This window comes from Protopterus annectens, chromosome 9.part0 (assembly GCF_019279795.1).
Source record: "Protopterus annectens isolate FY-2018-M chromosome 9.part0, PAN1.0, whole genome shotgun sequence".
Lineage (NCBI taxonomy): Eukaryota > Metazoa > Chordata > Ceratodontiformes > Protopteridae > Protopterus > Protopterus annectens.
The window spans coordinates 220,684,043-220,708,782 of NC_056743.1; positions in this window are offsets into that span (position 1 = coordinate 220,684,043).

The window sequence follows — 24,740 nt, forward strand, 5'->3', positions numbered from 1 at the left end:
GTTTGGGACAAGAATGTGATATAAAAGAACTTGAAATTGATTACATGTATAGATCTGCAATTGTGGGACTCCACACCTATCTGCTGACCTCATAAAACCCAAATGTAGGGAAATGTTTGAAGCATTAGGAGAATAAGTCTAAGATGACTTCCCTGCTTAGTCTGGCAGAAGCATATCAGCATCAAGCAGGAATGGAAATCAAACCAAAAGTAGATAAAAATCAGGCAGCAACTGAATGTGCCAAAAAACAAGAATGAATACAAGGTGAAGGATCAAATGAGAAGGCAAAAAATGTGGAAAATTCATAAATACAGTTGCAAGTATAGAAAACTTCTTAAAGAACCTCATGTTGATTAGGAACAAATGCAGAAATGATTAAGGAGAGGCAAATTCAAACCAAGAGATGAAACATTAATATTTGCGGCACATGGGAAAACAAATGTAGGTTTTGTAAAACAGAATTGGAAACAGTTGCAAACCTTGTTGCTTGCTGTGACATACTAATGGCAGAAGGACTGTATATTAAAAGACAAAATAATGTGACAAGACTGTTGCACTGAGGATTATGCAAACATTATGGTATTGAAGTGTCTAAAAAACATTGGAAATATAAGCCACAAAGCATCATAGAAAATGTTGAAAACTACATTATATGGGATCATCCATTACCTAGAGATCAAAAGACAGATGCTTGAAAACTGGATTTAGTGGTCCATAAAAAAGAAGACAAATGTAGCATTGATCATTGAAATTGCCACACCCAGTAACTACAGTGTCTTGCATACAGAGAGAGAGAGACAAAGTCATAAAATATCAAGATTTACAGGCAGAAATGATACCCAGACAGCTCCAATAGTAGTAGGAGCAACAGGTCATATAAAAAAGAATCTACAGTCATAATTAGATGTGTTACCAATGATTTACCATCATAATGTCAAGCGCACATTGCTCAGCACTGCAAATGCGAACACCAACCTGCGACTGCTGAAAATGCTGAACACTGATGTTCTGAACTACAAAATCTTGCCCCCTTTTTGACTTAAGTTAGCACTTATTTTTAGGTGTAGAGCGGTTGGAAATGTCAACATTCAGTGTTTTTGCAACATTTTGACCGATCAGCATTATGGGATTTGCTTAAAGGTGCTGCTCATATGAAGTATTGAGCAATGTTAGCTGCCTGTTGGGTGCCAGGATATGCCACAACACATGCACTCAAGTCACTCTGCAGCAAGTACAAATATGACTCTGTCATTGTCCATGTTGGAGTGAATAACTTGAGACATACCTCCCTGGACTACATGAAAAGAGACATGAAAGAGTTCTATGATCATTTGGCCCAGGCAGGTATGACCCTAGCCCTGAGTAGCATCTTGCCTTCACCCAGAATGATACCACAATATAAGGACAACATGATTGACTTCAACAATTGGCTAAGCTTCTGGAGTCATTCAAAGGGGATCCAGCATCTGTCTGCCTGGGACGACATGATCGACAGACCATGATGCTTTGCCAGAGATGGTCTGCACCTGTCGTCCCTGTGATTCAGGTTATTGGCTAAGGCTCTTGCCACCCCTATAGTGCCTTTTTTAGGCAAGGTTTAAAGGACAAAACCACCACCGTAACAGGTACAAGCATGCAAAATCTGAAGGTAATGCTACTCAATTCTTTAAGTCTAAACCTCAAAATGCCCTCTCTCGAGGCACTCCTAAAAATGGAGAACATCGATATCTGTGCAGTAACTGAGACCTGGTTCAAGGCTCCAGAGAACACCCCTGCAATACCAGACTACAACTCTTACCACACTTTTCGGCCACCAAACCAGGATCGAAACACTAAAAGAGGAGGAGTGTCCATATTCACCAAGGATATTCATACCACCAGGCTAGTTGCCCAACACAATGCATCTGAAATTCTCCAGGTACAACTAACACTAGGTAAGACTGCAATCCAAATTGTAGCTTGCTACAGATCCCCCACCATGCCCCAAGATTCTCACTACACCTTTTTAAACATACTGGAAAATATTAAGATGCAACCAAACACCCTAATATTAGGTGATTTCAACTACCCTGCCATTAACTGGGAAAACTATTCGTGTACTAACACCTTTGCCCAATGGTTCTTGGAATCCATAAATTCCAACGCCCTGGATCAACTAATCCATTGTCCCACCAGGGGCTCCAATATCCTAGAGCTGGTCATTACCAACATGGGAAATCGATGCTCCACACCTATGGTCACCCCCTCGTTGGTCAGGTCAGACCATAAACTAATCACCCTTAACATCCACATCCTACCCCCACCCCCCAGTAAGGAAACCTCCATAAAAAAAACTTCTCCAAAGCCAACTTCATGCTATTCAAGTCAAAAGTGACAAAATTTATGACACCCATTCAGATGGGAACTGAAAGTTCAACTGCTGAGTCCTACACTAAGGCACTGTATGAGCACATCCACTTATGCATGAATCGAGCCATCCCAAATAGAACCAAGAAAATGAAGCCAGTCTGGTGGTCCCCTGCCATAAACAAACTTTACAACAAAAGGAAAAAACTGTTTCAGAAAAGAGGAAAATCCCAGGATGCAAAAAACTCCCATACCAGCCTCAGTAAGAAGCTGAGATCCCTCACAGAATCCTCCAAAGCTAGTTACAAAAATAAAATTGCCAAATATTCCAAAGACAACCACAAGGCATTCTATAACTATGTCAAGAATCTAAATGGCAATGCTCAGATCTGATCCCAAGGATATTGCCAATATCCTGGCAGATCAATTCAGTGCCAAATTCACCCCCTCTCACCCCCTAAATGGCCCATCTCAATACCGGAAGATTGCCAAATTCCAGTAATAATGGCGACGCAGGTAAAAAACGCACTCTGCAAAGCTAAGAATACAGCATCCATGGGACCAGATGACATCCCGGGCTATGTACTACATGAACTACAAAATGAACTGGAACCTCATCAAAGTGTCATGTTTAATCATAGCCTCACCTCAGGCTTCGTGCCCACTGAGTGGCGCACAGCTACAGTTATCCCACTCCACAAGGGGGGATCCACCTTGGATCCTGGGAACTACTGCCCCATCAGTCTGATAAGCCTGATCTGCAAGGCCATGGAAAGTATTATCATGGAACTTATAAGCAAAGATATTGGCACCCTTCCAACACTGGACCCCACCCAGTTTGGGTGCGTGAAGGGCCGATGTTGTCTCCTGAACCTGATTGACTTCTTCAAATCAGTCTCCAGAACCGTGGATGAGGGTAAGGTGGTCCACACAGCCTATCTGGACCTTGTCAAGGCCTTTGACACCATCCCCCACTCTGGAATCATAGATAAACTTACTAAGCTGGGCATTAATCCCTACTTCACTCGATGAGATGCCAGCTGGTTTACTGACAGAACCCACACTGTAAAAGTAGCTGACTCCAAATTCAGCTCCAGACAAGTGACAAGTAGAGTACCTCAGGGTTCAGTCCTGGGACAACTCTTGTTTGGCATCTACTTCTCTGAAGTACAGGCCAATACTAAGGGACTCTGGCTAACAAAGTTCGCAGATGGCTGCAGACTGGGAGCCATTATTGAATCTCCAAATGATGTGGATACTCTATAAAAGGGCCTTACAGAAACAGATGTTTGGTACCAGAGCCATGGGCTCAAACTCAATTCCAAGAAAGGTATAGTTATCCCATATGGGTAAAAACATGTACCCATGAATTACCACATAGGTGGCAGTCCACTAAACACTGAAAGTGTGATAAGAGACTTAGGGACACAGGTGGACAATGGTCTCACCTTCGATAACCACATTGCCACAACAGTCAGGAAATCCTTCTATGTGGCACACCTCATCACTAAGGACTTTTCATCCAGAAAAAAGGAGGTCATTGTCCCACTGTTCTCATCCCTCATTAGACCCATTATAGAATACAATGCCCCATTTGGTATGAACCTCTCATAATACCTGCAACAACTGGAAAGGCCGCAGAAATACCTCACTAAAAGAATCACAGACCTAAAGCAGATACCCTATGCTGACCATCTTAAAAAAACTCCAGCTATACTCTGTCGCATATCGTCTACTAAGAGGTGATCTCTGCTTAACATACAAGGCCATGTCAAACCCAGAGCTGTTGGACATGCTACACTTAGAGAAATCCCAATCCCTCAGAGCCACTTGCTCCAGGGATCTAAACCTTGTCATCACAATAAACAAAACATGCTGGAGGTATTGGTTCCTGACCCAGAGACTCCCCAGACTCTGTAATAAACTGCCCAACCATGTCAAGCAGAGCACCTCTTTGGCCATCTTCAAAAGGAACCTTGACAACTGGATGGGAGAAAGGAAATTCACCCTAGGGATCACGTCACTCACCCTGTTAGACAGGGGTCCAGGAAGTCAATAATGTGGGAAGAAATAGCCAGGGAATTGTTATGCCTAGGCTTGTATAGGCCCTAGAGCCGATAGCCTAGTACCAACCTATGAACCTTTGTGCGCTCGATGTTATAATGGTAAACAGTTTCAATACATGTAACTCCATATGAATTGCAGGAGTCATCATTAGTGGGCACATTGCAGGTGCTGCAAAGAGCACTTCTGGCTGAAATCACAGATTGAAACAATACTAATTTCATGAACTTCAATCATACTTTGACTTAGGAATGGGGTCCATTCCCATCATCGTATTAAAAACCCAAAAGATTTGGAGAAATTAAAAGGGATAGACCAGAAAATAAAGGCATGTCTGAGTAGCAATTTCATCTTTTAAGCCAAAGTATTAATGGAAAATATTTATTAATAGACCTTCTTGCTTTAATTTAATTTTCTTTGTGCCATGAACTATCTTTCCCTATTTAATTTCTCCAAGTCTTTTGGGTTTCTAATACCATGACGGGAATGGACCCATTCCTACATCAAAGTACAATTAAAGTTCATAAAATTACTATTTTTTCAATCTTTGATGTTAGCCAGAAGTGTTCTTCCTAGCACCGGCAATGTGACCAGTAATAACTCCTCCTCCTGTAGTTCATATGGAGTTACATGCATCAGTAACATATCTAAGTACAATTTTTACTTATAAAGCCTAGTTGATTCTATTACTGTTGGAACTGTCTGGATATCCTTCTTCCACATTGCCCTTGTTTTTGCCTGCAGACTCTGCTATTTTATGATGTTGTGTCTCTGTATGTAAGACATTGTAGTCACTGGATGTAGCAATACTACTTTTGTCTTCTTTTCATGGACTACTATATCTGGTATTCTTGCAGCTATTTTTTTTTAAATAATAGTAATGGGTGATCCCATGTGATATAAACTTTATAATTTTCTATAATACTTCATGGCTCATGTTTTCAGTGTTTTTCAACTACTTCAATGTTATAATTTTTGGACAATCCCCAATATAGCAGTCTTTCCACATTAGTGTGCCTTTCAGTATACAGTCCTTCTGCCATTAGTATATCACAACCAGTAAGCATATGTGCGACTGTCTCCAATTCTGTTTTACAAAACCTACATTTGTCTGTTTTCCCACATGTTCAATGGATTTTGTAAAACAAAGTGTACATAGTCCACTGTCTTGGGCTGCCAATATCAACCTTTCATCTTTTGGTTTAAATTCACCTGTCCTTTACCATTCCTGTGATTGATCCTGATCAACATGAGGTTGTTCCAAGAGTTTTCTATACTTGAAACTGTATTTATGCATTTTCTACATATTTTGCCTTCTCATCTGATCCTTTACCTTATATACTTTCTTTTGTTTTTTTTTTTGGCACATTCAGTTGCTGCCTGATGTTTATCTAGTTCTGGTTTGATTTCCATTCCTGCTTGACATTGATATGCATCTGCTAAACTAAGCAGGGATGTAATCTTAAACTTATTCTCCTCATGTTCCTCCTGTTTCAAAACTTTCACTACATTTTGGTCTTGTGAGGTCAGTGGATATGCATGCAGTCCCACAACTGCAGATCTATACATGTAATCAGTTTCAAGGAGGCCCATACTTCCTTCAGAATAGGGAAAATGTAGTCTTGGTATACACTGATTTTTATAAATCAATTGGTGAGTATGAAACATCCTTTTTGATTTCCTGTCTAACTGATCCAACACCTTTTAGGGCCAGTCAATCACTCCAAAACTAAGTTAGGAGGGGAAGAGCAAATTGGTTTATAGCTTGGACTTTATTCCTAGATGTCAGTGTTGTTTTTCAGTATTCATTTATTCTGCTAAAATATTCCTGGCCAAGTTTTATTTACATTTGTTCATGTTTTATTGTTGATCCTTCAATTCCTATATATTTATACACTCCTTCTTGCTCATGTTTTTCATATCACATTCCTGTCCCAAACTGATGTTTTCTTGGTGCTGCAGCTTTCCTGCTTTAAAGGTTGCTTTTGCACATTTATCAAGACTAAATAACATTCTTATATCATCTGAAAAAATTTTGTACAGTTGCAGTTGTGTTTTCAGTTCCTCATCTGATGGACTATACATTTTTAAATCATCTACAAAAAGAAGATGACACATCTTTACACTTTGGTGCTTTTTGGGAGCCAAATTATAGCCATGACCTAATGTGTTAAGCAGACAGCTTAATGGGTTAAGGGCAAGGCAAAAGGGCAGCAGTGACAGAGTCACCCTGGAATATCCCCTTTGGATTTTTATCTCTGGAATAATAATTTGCTTTTTACCATGGCTTAACTACAAAGTAGTTTGCCACTGTTTCATGGTCAATGTAATATAATCAATCAGTGTAGGATGTAGCTAAAAAAATTTAAGCACTCTTTTATCCACTAATGTAGGATACTATCAATTTTTTTGTAGTCTATCCATGCCATTATTAAATTCTTCCCCTTTTTACATTTCTCCATTATGACTTTATTTAACAACAAATAATCATTTGTTCCATATTACTTTCTTTTGTTACACTTTTGTTCTATTGCCATGATAGAGTTTTCTTCTAAATGGCTATAAACTGTTGGCATCAATTCTAGTGTACAGTTTATATGTCATCAGAACGCAGGTTATCAGTCTACAGTTTTTAGGATAGCTTGCAGGTTCACTCAAGTAGGAGCATATTTTTTTCCTGTTGTTAAACAGGCTGATGTCTGTTTGTGGTGTACATATAGTTTTTACTTGTGGCTAAATCTTTATGTAAAGATGTGAATACTGTTAGTCAGACGTTAGGTGCTGCATATGGGCCTGGGGTTTTCCAATTAGAAGCCTTCCTTAACTTTGTTTCAATCTCTCTGGCTGTTACTTTATCCTATTTCATATTTTGTACATTTGAACTTCTTACTCTTTCTTTTACTTCTTCTATCCTTTTAGCATACTTATGTTCCTCCATAGGATCTTCATAGATATTTCTCCAAAATGTATCTAATTCTTATTTTTTTGGTGGTGTTTCAATTCCTTTTGCCTAGGTTCAAATTCTATATTAAACTTTGGGTCATCAATAAATTGCTTACTCCGTACTTTTTTATGCTTATCAGCACATCAGCTACATTTTTTTGCATATGCTATTTGTAGTTTATTATTTGCAATAGTGCACAATAGATCCTGATCTGTTCTGATACTGTGCATTGCTTTTATTATGTCTCTCCTTCTGAGTATTTTTGTTGATCTGTTCACTCTTCTATATTCTTCTAGTAGTGACACCTCTAATCTTAATTGCTTTAGAGTTTTCTCTATTCTATACTTCCATGATGGCATTTGGTTTCTCCTCTTCCTTTCCCTCACTACCTTGTGCTTTTGTGGTAAGATTTTATCTGTTATTACTTTAGCTGCGCTGTAATATATCCTACTTACTACTGTTATATCCTGGAGGCATTCTATAGAAACTTCCAGAGCAACATCCTGTGTCATCTGTTGCTCTTTCATATGGGAACTGACTGACCTATCTCCGCACAACACTGACTGCGCAAAGTTGCCACAGTTTCATGTTTCATCCCTTGCTGTGCATCTCCGGCTGAGCATTTATACTGGTTTCATATGGAAAGCTCCAAAGTATCTTCATATTTCAACTGATCAGATGTTTCCTGCTCTACTGGTTTCTTCTTCATTTGGGGATCCATTGCTCTATCTTTCTGGGATGTTACCAGAGTTAGATTTTCTATACTATATCCTTCACTTCACAGGTAATTCATAACCTCACTTTCTGTTTAACTTCTTCATTATTAATCCTCTTCTCTACATTTCCTCTTTGTTTTATTTCTTCTATTGTAAAATTTTCCATATCTGGATGCCTTTTTTCCATATCCTGTATGCATGTGCGCATACACATGTACATGCCTGTGTATGTGTGTTTGTCCAGTCTGTGCGCATATGCGTGTGTTATAGCTGTGCATTTTTGGGTGCCGGGGTACATGTGTATCTGTGTGTGTGTGTGTGTGTGTGTGTGTGTGTGTGTGTGTGTGTGTGTGTGTGCGTGCACGTGTTGCATCTGTTTATATTGGTGTACTAGGGTGTGTGTGTCTGTGTGTGTTTCTGTATGCATGGAGGCACACATCTGTACACACGCACAATGTCTTTCACATATCCCCCACACCCACTCATCCACAAACAACCAAGTATACACCAATAGGCAAACACATCTAGAATTGTTATTGCTGGAATTGTCTGCGCAATGTGTACTCCCATAGGAGTGAATGGGTGACTACTGTGTTTTGACAGCGTTCACCTTCTCTTCCTAGAGTAAAATTTTACTCAACAAAGTAATTCTCTGAATTGCTCAGCTGAGCAAATCAGGGGGTGTAGATATTTCCAAGGGAGATCATATAGCTAACTAGAATTACCCACTCCCAGAAACTGCTCTAGTAGCATGCACTGGACGACTGTTCTCTGTGCAAAGTTGCCTTTCAGGGGAAAACTTCACTGGTAGAGCTGTCTATGAACCAGAATGGCTTAAAAAACAGAGCCCTTCTGATCTAAGGCCTTTCTGAATACCTGAGTGTATGTCACAAAACCACTTTTCAAGAATACAGTTCAGTTTCAAATTAATTTAAAACATGTGTTAACATGGCCTCCTGAGAGTATACATATGTCTTCCAGTATAATGCCAAAAATTACAATACATACCAATAAACATAAAATGTGATACTGAGACAGCATAAACACTGCTAACTATTTATTACAACACAAAGTGGGTGAGTACTTTCATTCCTTATCTTATCTTTGATAATATACTCAAAAACCTAGACTGCTCTGCTCTATCACCTGTGTTTTTCCTCTATTATTACACAGGTCATGACACCATCATCTTTAACCTAAGTGCATTAAAAACAGTTATAAATAAATCATTCTTCTCAGACATTAACTATAGATATTACGATGCAGTAAGTTATGTACATGAAAAATAGAGTGGGGGCCAATATCAAATGCCCCAAATAAAGCTATAAGTGTATTATTAGTGAGTTTTGTGGTATTTTGGCTTTTGCATTCCTGAAAACATGTAAGTAAGCTATAACTATAAGATAAGCACAACAAAGCAAATTCTTTAGTGGCGTCATTAAATTAATATGCTGTACAAAAGTAAAGATGTCACTATTCAGGTTTCAGAAAAAAATACCTAAGTCATAAAAAGTAGTCTAGAGTAAATAAGATATTATAAACTAATTACTTTGATTATTAAATCTTCCAAATCTGACTATTGGCTAAGATTTTTAACAAAGACTAAAATCAACAGAAAAGCATTCTTTAAGTAAATCAGACAAAAAGGGAAAATGTGAATACATTATTTTGGCAATAAACAATGAGATAGTCAACCAGTAGCTAGGCAGAGTGACAGAAATTGCAAACAAGTCTGGTCAAACTTTACAATAAACTAAGACAGGTCAGACTGCTCTGTTGGCAAGTTGAGGCTCCTCTCATAACTACTAGTATGGAAACCGTTGCTGTAAGTAAAATTTTAAATTCATGTCCATGGACCAGAGTGCATAAAGTTTGCATTCCTACAAATAATCTGTGATACCCTAAAGAAACCCTTAAAACAAACCCTTATTAACTGTAAATGCTGGCATATAGACACGTGCATGACCTAAGCTAATAGTCTGTACTAGTAGCCGCTCACATAGTGGGCTCATTTAAGATCCAAACAATTTAAATCCATGATCCTGACTGGTATTTTATGAAATATCCTTCAGATGGTCATGACAGAAACTAAGCAGAAGGTTGCAAAGTACATGCATGCGATTGTTAATAGGAGATCTTGCCTTTGAAGCTGACAATGTCCTTGGACGTGTTAACAGCACTAGTTGCTGAAGGACATGGCAATACTTGCTGTTTATCCTGACACTGCTGAGGCATTTGATATTATTCAACTTAATATGGCCGACAAACTGAGAACACTGAACGTCAGCCCATGTGCATTGCGAAGGTAAAATGCTACAGCTCCTTGTTTTTATAATTATTATTTTATTATTATCATTATAATTTTGAGTAAGTAATAAAAGATTAAATAATATATTTATTTGTAAGAAATGAAAGAACCAAACACCAGTAGCTTAACAAACCCAGAACTTTAATAACAAAACAAAAATGTGTAAACTAGCGTTTACATCACTACCAGGTTTTCTGATTACTTTTGTATTTTTTTTATTTATAGGAAATATAATCCTTTGTAAATTATTTTTGGAACATGTGTATACACAACTTAACCTTTGACCAATGTATATTTACTAAACTTAGAAAAGGACATCCAGTTGCTCATCTTAGGACAAAAGGCATGTCTCCTCACTCTGTAGAGATCAGTATGTACTTTATAACTGATATGACCTATTACTGAATAAAATGTTGAATTTTGCAGCTTTGGAACAAGTCACTTGAAGCATCTAATAAAAGAACAATGGCCCCTTATTAGAAAAAGTACAGGGCCAAAAAACTTGAATTATTATGAAAGGCTTCATAAGTGTTTATTATACCCCGTTTCATAAAGTTTATACAAAGGAATCCTATACCTCTGTAGTCTCCAAGATGATATAATTATGTTTGGAAGTCTTTGACCCACTACAGGGAAAAATACCCAATGATGGAATGTCAGTAGTAGAATAAAACATGACACACACATTAAGCAAAACCTCATAATATTATGCAATAAGCTACTGTTAAAGATCAGTACTCAGTCATTAACCTTGTTCAGATGTAGTGCGTGTACATAAAGCATTGTGACTTTACCAGCTGGAAGAGTACAAGTGATCTAAAGATATGTAAATAGTATAAGTAAATCATGTTTGTAACTCAGATGTGTATATAGTGGTGTACAATAGTTGTCTTCCCAAAACATACAGAATGTTTGTTTTATGTAGTATGTGTTTAGTTTAGTTGTATCTGTTACTTTTGGAGTAGGCAAGTACCTGTTTGTATTAGTAAGACCAGATTTGTTAAATGAAAATTTTGAGAGAATATAAAAAAAACAAGGCTAAGACAAACCCAAGCATAGAGAAACTGCCCTTGGTAAAGGGAACTTCATGTCCTGAGCAGTACATCTAGAAAAAAGAACAATCTGAAGAACCACCACCACCACGGGAAAGAATATGTACATTTATCATGCCAGAAAGAATCCAGAGAGCTACTACTGGACACTTTTTTCCCCCACAAGTTAAGACTGAACTAAAGGTACTGATTCCTTATTTTAGTTAAAAATGCAGACTATCTTGTTCAGAAGAACTTGCCTTATCTACTCTTGTGTATAACAGACTGCACTATGTTTATAAAGACTAGAGTTGCCTCATCTGCAGTAATCATCAACACTGGAAGAGAATGCAAGCTATTTTAGCACTGGTTACGATTGTTAATATCCTGAAACCTATCGCTGCCAGCATGAGTGTAATTTCCTCTAAGAGCGAGCAAGAGAATTATGGTATGCTGTGAATTAATGCTTTTATTTGTCCACCTGTTAGAATCCATATGTCAAGATACATATAGTACAACAATCACCAATGAGCATAGCAGCTGCAGTAGAAGGAAAGTGACCACAACCAACATGATGGCTACCTCAAGGACAATGTCATTGTTAAAACAGTTGACTTGAGGAGGAGAATGCTAAGGCATATCTTGCCAATTGTGAGTGGTATGCTACCCCAGGAGGGATGGGATTGAAACGGCTGGGTTAGAAACGTATCCCCTCAGTTTACTGGTAAACCAATGAGATCCATGACTGACATGAAGGGGACTGATTAACAGGACTATGATAAAGTGAAAATGGCTTTGTTTTCCAGAGCTGGCTATACAAGCTCAAATGTTTCATAGCTGTCCATTTTCTCATAACAAAAGGGTATGGTCACAATTATGTAATTTAAATCATGTTATTCATTTCTAATTAGAACCAGAGGATCAACATAATAAAAAATGGCTGCATCTTTCCTGTGAATCTATTCAACTTACACGGAGACTCAAACATTTCTGGGCTAGAAGACTGTTATGGCATGAAACCATGTATTAAGGTGGCCAGTCTAGAATCGTGTGCCAAATATTGGCACCAAAACAAACAAAAAATAGCAGATGTGAATATACTCTAATTTAAATGTGGAAAAGGGAGTGTATGGTTATATTTATACTAGTGACAAGGTTATATTTATACTAGTGACAACAGCATGGTTAAACCTGTGAAAATTAATACTTCTGAAAAGCATGCTCCTATTATTGTTATTCATCGAGAATAACATTTCTTTTAGAACTGATGAAACTACATCCTGTTGCTGTGTGATTTCTAATTAATGATATGGAATGTTTTAAGTTTGTTTGTCTTTTTGGCTTTTCCCAGTTAGGGGTCGCCACAGCGGAACTCCAGTCTGCTAATGTTTGGTAGTAGATTTTTTATGGCGCCGAGTTGCCAGTCCGACGGCCAACCTTCAGCGAAGGCACACCCATTCACGCATGTCTTTCTAGGCCACTTGACTGCGGGGAGGACATGCAGACTCCACACAGAAGGCACTCTAGCTGTTAATTGAACAGGAGAACCTCTTGCTGTGAGGCAACAATGCTACCGCCGTACCACCACGGCTTCATGGAATGTCTTAAGTGACGGCACAGAATGCAAAGGACTGTTAAGCTCAGGCAGTATGGTGACAATTATAAACAATGTGTATACAGGAAAAAAAACATTATTAACAAAGCAGTATATATCCTATACATGCATTGTAATATAAAAAAGTAAAGAATTATTCAGACAGAAATGTAAATGGAGTTTGGAAGGATAGCCTGTCCTGTCATTCCCAATTTGTCACAAGGATGAAGATAATAGAATGAAAGTACTGTTTTTGAAAGACTACAATTAGTGCAGGGAAGGGAACCATTAAGTGAATAAGCATATAGATGTGTCTCTGCCTAACACAGAAAATGGGAGAGTAGCCCCAATGTATTCATTAGAGTATCTGAATTCAAAGAATAGCAAAACATACTGCTGGAAAGCCTGAAAGGTACAAGCACTTTTTTAAATATACAAAGAATCTGCACCAGCTAAATAGTATGTTACAATACATCTCTAATATAAACCAGAGAAATATGGGACTTGAATGATAAATTACTGCAGATTTCAAGTGTTGTAAAGCAAGGAGTTGAAGTGACAGAGTTGAAGAAAGAAAACACTTATTGAAGGGTTGTATTCTAAGGAAATGTATATATGATATTTGAAAAATACAACTTTGAGCTGATTTCTGAATTATGAAAAACTAAAACAGAAATTATTAGAATAGGGATTTTAAACAGCAGGTGTATATGGTATTGCATATATATTGAGAGGAATAAATACAACAATAAAGCAGATTTTACTATGGTGGTTAAAGTGGAAGAAACTGTATATAGTCAGAGTTCTCAACGCACGTCTGTTGGTACAAGACAAACTTCAGATAAGAAAATACAGGGAAAGGCAATGTAGAAAAGAGAAATTAAATGTTTATTATTTATCCATTGTTGACAGGGTTAGTCCCACTAGACAAGTGGCCTCTTTTCAGGGAAAACCAGAGATGGTATTTATAATACAAAGAGAAATTTGACCAGGCATTGGAGAAGCTCCCCTACTCTTTTCAGTAGGTGCTGTGGGATCTTTTAGATCTATCTGAGCTACCAACAACTCAAGCAGATGGGATTTCTGTTTAATAAGTCATCTGAAGGATGACACACGCAGGAATGCAGCACTCCTCTTGTGGCCATCAATCGATCTACCTAGTGTGGTAAAATAAATGGAGGTCATTCTCAGACAAATGGCAAGCCACTTAGAGAAGTAAAAAAATATACTAAGGGACAAAGTAACCTTCATCAGAGGCCTATAGATATTACTGGTGAGCCATACTACAGGAACTGTAAGCAAATGGAAGACGACTATATGAATCAGGTTCATAATGAAAGGGAATGTATCATTTTAATTAAGACAGAAATGGCAATAGAAACTAGAGAATATTGCTATGAGTTACCTTTTCTAGTACAACAGTTTGATATGGAGCTACGTACTTTCCAGCCAAGACTGGAATAGCTGGTCAAGAGGAAAAGGTCAATACTTGCACCACACCACATGGAATGCATAATCCTCCAGAACACACACCAGCACTGCCTTCACATAAAAACATAAACCATATACCCACCTTCGCGGAGGCTCTCAATAAAAAATCTACCCAAACAGCTGAGACCTCCAAAGCAGAAATGCATTTGACCACCACAACACAACAATAATTACGAGACACACAACTCTCCTAAACAGTGTGCCACTCAACCAAACCCCTTAAGGCAAACAGCATGCCCAACACGCTAGTCATAGGTGACTTGTTAGTGAGGCACATTGATGTCCCACTCACTAGGTTGAATAAGGAGAAATAACAGTCAGCTGCCTGTCAGGTGTGAGGACCCACCACATAACACATGCAGTCAGGTCCCTCAACAACAGGTACAAATATGACTCATTGTACATATGGGTGTGAATGACCTGAGACATACTTCCCTGGACTACATGAAAAGAGACATGGAGGAGCTCTCTGATTATGTAGCCCAGTCGGGTATGACACTAGCCCTGAGCAGCATCCTACCATCACCCAGAATGATACCACAGTACAAGTAGAAAATTATTGATTTCAACAATTGGCTAAGTTTCTGGTGTCATTCTAAGGGGATCCATTATCTGTCTGCCTAGGATGACATGACTGACAGACCTCGATGCTTTGCTAGAGATGGTCTGCATCTGTCATCCCTGGGCTGCTGGATACTGGCCAAGGCTCTTGCCACCCCTATAATGCCTTTTTAGGTGGTGTTCCAAACACCAAATTACCACAGTAACAACTACAAACAAATGCAATCTGAGGGTCATGCTGCTCAATGCTAGAAGTTAAATCTCAAAATTCACTTGCTTTAAGCACTACCTTAAAATGGAGAACATTGACATTTGTGCTGTAACGGAGATCTGGTTCAAGGCAGCAGAAAACACCCCTGCACTACCAGGCTATAACTCATTCCACACCTTCCAGCCCCAGACCTTGGACTGAAGCTCCAAAGGCAGTGGTGTTTCCATATTCATAAAGGATGCACATACCTCCAGACCAGTAGCCCAACATAATGCATCAGAGATCCTTCAGGTGCAGCTAACATTGGGTAAGATATCGATTCAGATCGTAGCCTGCTATAGGTCCCCAACCATGTCTCAAGACTCACATTCCATGTTCCTAAGCACCCTAGAGAATATTAGGGTCCAACTTAACACTTTCATACTTGGCAACTTCAACTACCCCTCCATTAACTGGGAAAGCTAATCATGTACCAATATACTTGCCCAACGTTTCCTGGAATTCAGTAAATCCACTGCCTTGGACCAACTCGTTCTTACCCCCTCTAGAAGTAGCAACATCCTTGACCTGGTCTACACCAATAGTCAACGCCTTCCTGGTTAGATACGACCAGAAACTAATCACCTTGGCAATCCACCCCCGCAAAGGTAACCACCATGAAAAACTTCTCCAAAGCTAACTTTGGGCTCCTAAAAATAGAGGTGGCTAACTTCACCGCACCCATGCAAATAGACAATAGTTGCATTACCACCTAATCATACACCAATTCACTGTATAAACACGTACACAAATGCATGGATCTCACCATACCCAATAGAACCAAGACTCTCTCCTCCAAAAAAAAAAGGAAGCCAATATGGTGGTCCCCTGCCATAAACAAACTCTACAACAGGAGGAGGAAATTGATGCAGAATAAGGTGGAGTCCCAAGACTGGAAAAACTCCCTTATCAGCCTCAACAAAAAGTTGAGATCCCTCTTCAAATCTTCTAAAGCTAGCTATGAAAAATGAATTCTAGCAGATAGTAAAGACAACTACAAGGACTTATACAGTTATATAAAGAATCTCAATGGCAAAACCCAGATTTGCTCTGAACTACTGCACAATAGTACCTCCTATACCAAGCCAACAGATATTGCCAATATACTGGCCTACAGATTCAGTGTCAACATCACCACTCTCTGCCCCCACAAAGGACCTATCACATTAACAGTAGATTGCCAAGAACCCAGTATTACTGCTGCACAGCTTAAAACAGCAGTGTCCAAGGCCAAGAATGCAGCTTCTATGGGACCTGACAATATCTCTTGCTGTGTTCTACATGAACTACAGAGTAACATGACACCTCACCTGTGTGCCCTGTTCAATCACAGCCTCTCCTCAGGCTTTGTCCCTCCCAAATGGTGCACTGCTACAGTCATCCCTCTCCACAAAGGAGGAGCGAATAAAGAGCCTGGGAACTATCGCCCCATTAGCCTGACAAGTCTGATATGCAAAGCTATGGAACTCATCATCATGTACCTAATAAACAAGGATATAGGGAATCTCCAAACCCTGTATCCCACACAGTTTGGTTTTGTGAAGTGTAGATCATGCCTGCTCAACTTGGTCTACTTCTTTGAGTCAGTCACCAGAGCTGTGGATGAAGGCAGGTTGGTTCATACAGCCTACCTTGATCTGGCCAAGGCCTTTGATACCATTCCCCACTCAGGAATCATAGAAAAACTCAAAATCTTTTTTTTTCAGGAGGAATACCCTCCCACACCACCTGTTAATTTTATGTAAATACATCTGTATGTATCTATATATGGATTCACTTAAGAAGCGAGAAAGCTCAAAATCTTGAATTTCAAAATACCAAAATCAAAATCTTGAAAGATCAAAAGACTGAAAACTCAAAATATTAAATCTCAGAATACTTAAAACACACAGGATACCAACACTTACTATATTCCAGCAGACATAGATACAGAAACATTCCAGCAGACGTAGATACAGAAACAAATACAAGACAAACCATATTACTTTTCTCAAAGTATAAGCAGGGGATCAAGCACCCCTGCTCCCCCCACACCTCCTTGTCCTTAAAGATATCAACTTCAAGATTGCACTTCACTACACTAACATGAGTATTATAGAAAGGTAGAAGGGAACATGACTAAGGTTACAACAGGCAGTCATGAAACGCATAATGATATGTTTGTCATTTTGTTCCATGGACTGCAATCTCGGAGTTGATATATTTAAGTAGCAGGGGGTGTTGGGGCAGCTTGCCCCCCTGCTCATACTTGGAGAAGTGGTAAATGGTTGATCTTTTATTTGTTTCTGTATGTAGTTATGTTGGAATATAGTAAATGTTGGCATCCTGTGTGTTTTCAGTATTCTGAGATTCAGTATTTTGAGTTTTCAATCTTCTGAACTTTCAAGATTTTGGTCTCAGTCTTTTGAAATTCGAGATTTTGAGCTTTCAAGCTTCTGAAGTGAATCCCTATCTCTCTCTCTCTATATATATATACATATACATATATATATATACACACACACATATATATATATATATATATATATATATATATATATATATCCCACACCACCTGCTAATTTTATATAAATACAACTGTGTTTGTGTGTGGTGTGTGTGTGTGTGTGTGTGTGTGTGTGTGTGTGTGTGTGTGTGTGTGTGTGTGTGTGTTAATAGTTCCTTTTCAGTGAAATTAATATATTACTATTATTTATTTATTTATTTTTAAAAGTAATGTTTTATTATTACTAGCTACTAACTAAAGTAACATTATTTTTACATAAGTATGGATTAGCAATCATAATATTGAGATTTACTCACACAAGTAAGCACAGGCATATAATGTTGTATAGACAGTGTTACAATGATGTTGAATAGCATTTAACAGTTGAAAAACTCTAGCAGACTAGCTAGATAGTTACAAATAATAATTGCACCAAACCACACACAGCCAGCAACACAAGACCTATTTTCAGCACCTAAAAATTGAAAGATGAAAAGAATTTTAAATAGAACATAACAAAAAAACTGTCAAGATAAACGGTGGTTGAACATACATCCACCCAACACAAGACCTATTTTCAGCACCTAAAAATTGAAAGATGAAAAGAATTTTAAATAGAACATAAAAAAACTGTCAAGATAAATGGTGGTTGAACATACATCCACCCAAAGAGTCCTGCTTGGTGCAGGGGTTGGGGCGCCGGGTGATATACAAATGAGTGGTGAGTTCAATACCAAGTGACAGCAGTATGGAGAACCAATGCAGCTAATTATATGGCAAGGTAAGGATATGATCTCTAGCAGGCTGGAAGTGTCCCAGTGTAAGGGGGTGTTTTAGTGGTGAGAGTCCCACAGTACCAGAGCAGGGCCAGAGTCTGGTCATCATTAGCTTTTACCTCCTTGCAGTGCTAAACAAATTAAGTAAATTTTGCTCCAGACTAATTCTAATCATCAGTTATGAACCCTATGTGCTATGAGTTGTACCAACATTATGTTTTAATTTTTATATATAAATTACCCCTTCAAAGTCTGTTTTGCCACCTAACATCTGAATACTATACATGCTATCCAGCGCCCCTGGAAGTTTTCCATCACTCTTTAGAAAAGGTCTGAACCTTGTAAGAGGCCATTGTGGAACACAGACCCTAGCAAAGTGTGACAAACTGTCAAAACATGGAACACCCTTTTTTTGCACTGCTTGAAACACACCTTTTCAATGGGGCCTAGTTGAAGTAGGCTTTTTGCCAAAAGTACTAAGTTAGCAAATTCTGTACATTTGAAAAATTCAATGAGTCACATGTTAATAAAGTAATTAGAAACCATTTTATAAAATGCAATATACTCAGTGGAAAACCGCTATGTAACAGTATTCAAGTGTGTTGTTTCTTTACTATTCAAATGCAACTATTAAAAATATGCTCTTTAGCAACTGCTTTTCCAACCCATCCATATCTTCTTCTCCAAACTAAATCCATTAACTCATCCAATCAAGGACAAATCAGAGCAGAATCAGGGACAAATAAAGAATTAATCAGGGAAACATTTAAAATATAGTTACCATTACATTAAGACATTGAAGAATAAGAGAATGTGAATTAATATACACTTTCAGAAATAAAATAATCTATAATTATTTATTAAATGTAAGTCACCCTTTTCTTGGAAACTGACTAGCCTAGCTCTCAATGAATCAGGGACAAATCCAGAAATAATCAAGGTACACTTAAAATCATAGGCCCCTTGCACACATTTTTAGGACCATGCAAAAGTTCTTTGATTCACCTTCCCGATTTTAAATTATAATATATAATAATTAAATTATATCCCTCGTATAATGCAGCACCACTTTAGAGTGTTTTGCATTTATAGTTTTGAACATTTTTCTAGTAACCAATGAAACAAAACATATGAACTAATAATGCCAAAACTACCCAATTCAGAACATGTCAACCATAAAAGGACACTCAGACTTCTGTAATTAAAATCCACCAGTGTCAATCAATATGCACAATCTTTGCAAAAGTAAAATCATCTGAATATCTCCACATTAAAGAGATCTGTAACTAATGAAAATGTTGCTGCTAGCAAACAAGTGTATATTTTAGTATCTGCAAATTCAGTGTCTGCTGCCCTTGAAGAATAAATTGCCTATGTTACATTAAAAAAAAAATGGTAAGCTGGTAATATTGCAATAGGCCAGAGAATGGATGGCAAACTAAAACCAGGTTCATAGTTACTAGGCATCCTGTGGTATTCATCCTGAAATCACAGACCTTTTCAGCCCACTAGTTTCACATCTGCCAGCATCTCCCTTCATTTGTGACATTTTTATTTATTTTATTTTACATTTTTTGACCAGGCTAGTCTAACTGAATATATGTCCATTTTCAGTAGAGGCCTGGGGAGAAAAGCTCCAGGTGTAATACATAGTAAAAAATATAAAAAAGCAGTCTATATAAAAATTAAGACAGCCAAATCCATAAACAGTTAAAGATGAATTCACAAAAGTTAATATACATAAATAGTTAAGACAGGTAAATCTTTAAACACATAAAAATAAATTGTCAAATTGAAAAAAAATTTTTTTTTGTGATGGCCATAAGAACCATACTTTAGTGTAGCTTGAGAAAATAGAGAGGATAACTTGAGAAAGAGGTGGGGTAAATAAAGGAGAGGTGTGAGAGTTATAATGGGATGAGTAGAGGAATAGATCATTTTCATGGTGAAAGAAAAAAAAATACTGTCATGAGTGGGGGGGCAGTAGCATTCAGCTAGAAGAGGGGATAGAAAAGTTCCTGTCATAAGTATGGTTGGTGAATTATGGTAAACATTTAATCTGTTTTTGGGTGGAAAAAGAGGAGAGGTGAAGAAAGATAGGAAACTGGAGTGAGAGCTAGTCTGGGTTGATACATGGGCAGAGCCATTTGTTATTAAGGTATAATTTAAGATTTTTCTTAAAGATAGGAAGGGAAGTAAGGGATGTGATATCAGTGGGTAATTTATTCCAGTGTCTCCCAACTGAGTTGGAGAATAGGCCATCAGCTGCTGAGTTATTAGGCATAGTTATGTTGATCAGAAGAATTTATTCAGGTTATAATAAGGGGAAATGATGCTAGAGAGTATTGGAGTTTTAGTTTAATAAACAAGTCTCTCTTAAACCCACTTTTTCCCATTTTAATTCCAAATAGCCCATGGCACTAACATTTGAATGTCATCTTCTTGGTTGTCTCACATTTCATGCCCCTCCCTGCATTGTTATACATTGTACCACTTTCATTGGTTTAATATAATTATTTCAGGAGAAACAAGCACAGTACTATAACAATGCTTTTCCCAAAGAACAAGAGTAACTGGCTTTCTCCTAGAAGTAATTTCAGACATAAAGGCAGGGCACTGCTTTCTAACTCCTGGTACTGACATAGAAAATGTGCTGCCCTTACCAGCTGAAGTGCAATCCAAGTAATCACCCACTGAAATTCCTCCTTTGGAATATTTGAGACTTAACATTTTGTAAAAGTTCATGTTATAGCATAATTGACAAAATTAAACATTTACCTACCCCCAATCTGTTTGAATGGCAGTCACTGATGTGCAAATACTTGGCTAAAATTTAAAACACGTATGTCAACTGCATATACCCATCATATGTTTTAAAACGCTCTTGGTCCATTTGGTTCACAATGCCGTTCATAATCCATCGCCAGTAACACCATAAGGAATTATGCAATGATAATTTCTATGACACTTTCCATAATAAAATGCATTAGTCCCCCCCACCATGTATGAGATGTAGTCTTTCATGATGTACACCCTAATTCAACTCCTTATCACACCTACAAGTTTTTGGCAGAGCAAAAAACAGAACTGGCAAGAAAATAAAACCAGAATGGAAAGCACTGAAAGAACAAACTGACATAATATTTAAAGAGTCATACATGCTATTACAATAAAACTGTCTTTTAGACACAAAGTAAAATAATGCAGAATAAAAACAACAAACAAGCTCAGATAATGTTAGTCAAAGATCACATATAAACACAAAAGTAATAAAACATAAAACAAAATGACAACACAAACACAAACATAAACATACCAAACAACAGAAATTCAACTAAACCTGCTCAACATTACCCCAACCTCATGAAAAACAGTTCCAGCAAGATAACTTACATTTCCATCATATGCCTGCATAATACGTTTACATGAACATGCAAATGCTGCACCCAAACATGTTAAAGTCACTGTTGCAACTTATAGTAAGCAGAAAAGATTGGCTAGTAGGTTTTAATGTATCACATTTTTGTGGTGTTTCTTTTCCCCCCATACATGCCATATTTGAGCAGATATGGTACATGCTGCTTATTGGTAAAGGGTAGCAAACTTACAAGATTCATGCCTGAATTCCCCCTACAATTATGAATATCTGCTATTTTGGAGCAGGTTCTCCATGAGCACATGTGGTGGTGGGACTTCTCTGGTAGAGACTGGATGAACCAACACCTGTTGTTGAGGAAGGGATCGGAGGGCTCCTGCTGGCACTATTTTAAGCAAAAGTAATAGAAAAGTAACACACTCTTATGGTACTAGTTACTAAAAAAGTAATATATTTCTATTACTCTGTTACTATTTTGAAAAAGTAACACATTATATTACTAGTATTACTACTTACTAGAAATTGTAATATATTATAGTAACATATTACTCCCATCACAATATATATATATATATATATATATATATATATATATATATATATATATATATGTGTGTGTGTGTGTGTGTGTGTATATCGATAAAGATATAGACATATAGGAAGAAATATATACATAGACACATACATATACATACACATACCAACTCAGAGATTGCACTACAGCCAAATCTACAGCTATAGAGAAACTCTTCCATTAGGGATTATAGTATTTTTGCAAGTGTTTGAGTGTTTGTATTAGAGTATGGGCTAGGGAAATGGATAGAATTTCTTTTGTGCATGTTTGCCAATGCATGTGAAATTTGTTATCTTTAGTGGTACTGCTAAGGGAAAGGGTGTTTTATAATGTAATATGTAAGGTGAGGTTAGAGCTGGGGTTGCAATTAGATATATTGTAATGCTAGGGTTAAGATGGTTGAGGAGGAGATGGAAGCCCTCTTTGCCCGAAAAAGTACACAAGTGAATCAGAATCCAAATGTCATCCTGCCCTATCATCTACATGAGGTATCCAACCACAACTATGACATCAAAGCACGTCTCCTCCATTTTAATTACTTTATTTATGTATTTATTTATTTACATATGATTACCTCAAAAGCTCTACTGGGTAGGAGCCCATTTTTAGTGGAGGCTCAGGAACAAAAGCTCCAAAGTATTGCAAAACATTTTAAGAATAATACTTTTTCAGTCTTTAAAAATGATACAAAAAATAACTACAGTTTAAATAATTACACCAAATTAGACATGATATGAAAACATTGGTTAAGAATAGATATCAGTTATGAGACAATGATTTAATGGTTAGAGAAATATTAGCCATTTTATAGAGAATGTAAAGGTAAGTTAGTATTAGGCAAAGAAGACTTTCAATATGAACTGCATGAGAACCTGGCTTATGGTATATTTATAGAGAGAGAGCCAGGAAAGAGAGATTGATAGAAGGAAGGGAGTGAGTGAAGAAGGAAGAGTAAGGACATGTAGGCATGAAAAGGTATTTGTCCACATTTAGGGATAGAGTTCATCCTGGTGTTGGGCACCAGCTTAACATAAATATTTATGTATTGAATGGTTAATTAATTTATGCCCATTGAAGCATTCCCAATATATGCTGTTAATCATGCTGCAATTGTTCGGTACAGGATACATATATTTGGCATAGGCCTTGTATGCCTATTTTGCTATACATTTGATGCTCCTTTCACCTCTTTTAGCCTGTGTCAGGTTTCTAGCTCTGTCTGCGCTACACAAAATGAATGAGAAGGAGCTATGAGTTTATTCCCTTATTATTATTACTCCCCTTATTTGTCAAAGTCCTGTTCAGTAGGGATTCAGAGAAGTTTAATATCAACCTGTCATCATGTCCAGTCACAAAGATGTACTAGCTTCCCAGATGGTCTATCATTGGATAGACCCTATCAATGAGGCATGTCATAACAGTTTTTTGCTTCTTAAGGAGGACTTGCTGGTGTGTCTTGAGACTCTCTTTTATCTGACTTGATTTATAGCACTACATGCTCTTGTTTCAGGACTGTCTCTCTCAAGGTTAAGGTCTCTAAGCATAAGCTATTTGGTCTCCCTTATGGTTCACACACACTGGAGATCTGGCAGTACAGTAACATACACATTACTCAATTACCTCTTGGACAATAAACTTCTCTCTCCCACCCAACATGGCTTCCGTCCAGGACATAGCACCATTATAGCCCTGCTCTCATTCACTGATGCTATCAACAAAGCCCTAGATGCTGGTCTCCCTACTTCAGTAATCGTATTGGACCTGTCAAAGGCTTTCGAGACAGAATCACATACTAATCTACTAAACCACTTATCAAAACTAGGATGCTCCCCCAAATCTCTCAACTGGTTTTTCTCCTAAGATGGCAAAAAGTACAATCTGATTATCAAGAAAATAGCATAGGAGTCCCACAGGGTTCCATTCTAGAGCCATTGCTCTTTAATATTTTCATCAATGGCCTTCACAAAGCCTCCCAAATAGGAAACCTTATCCAATACGCTGACGAATCGACAATCATATCCACCACCAACAATTTCTCTGACCTCCTCATAATTACTCAAAATGCTTTCACTTCTATAGAAACCTGGCTAAATCATTCTCAACTGCTGTTAACCCCCCCCCAAAAAAAAAACGTATCTTATTCTCTACAAAACGACTAAATATAAACTTCAAAATTTCTCTAAAGATAGGACTGAAATTGAAATAGTTAAAACAGCTAAAATAC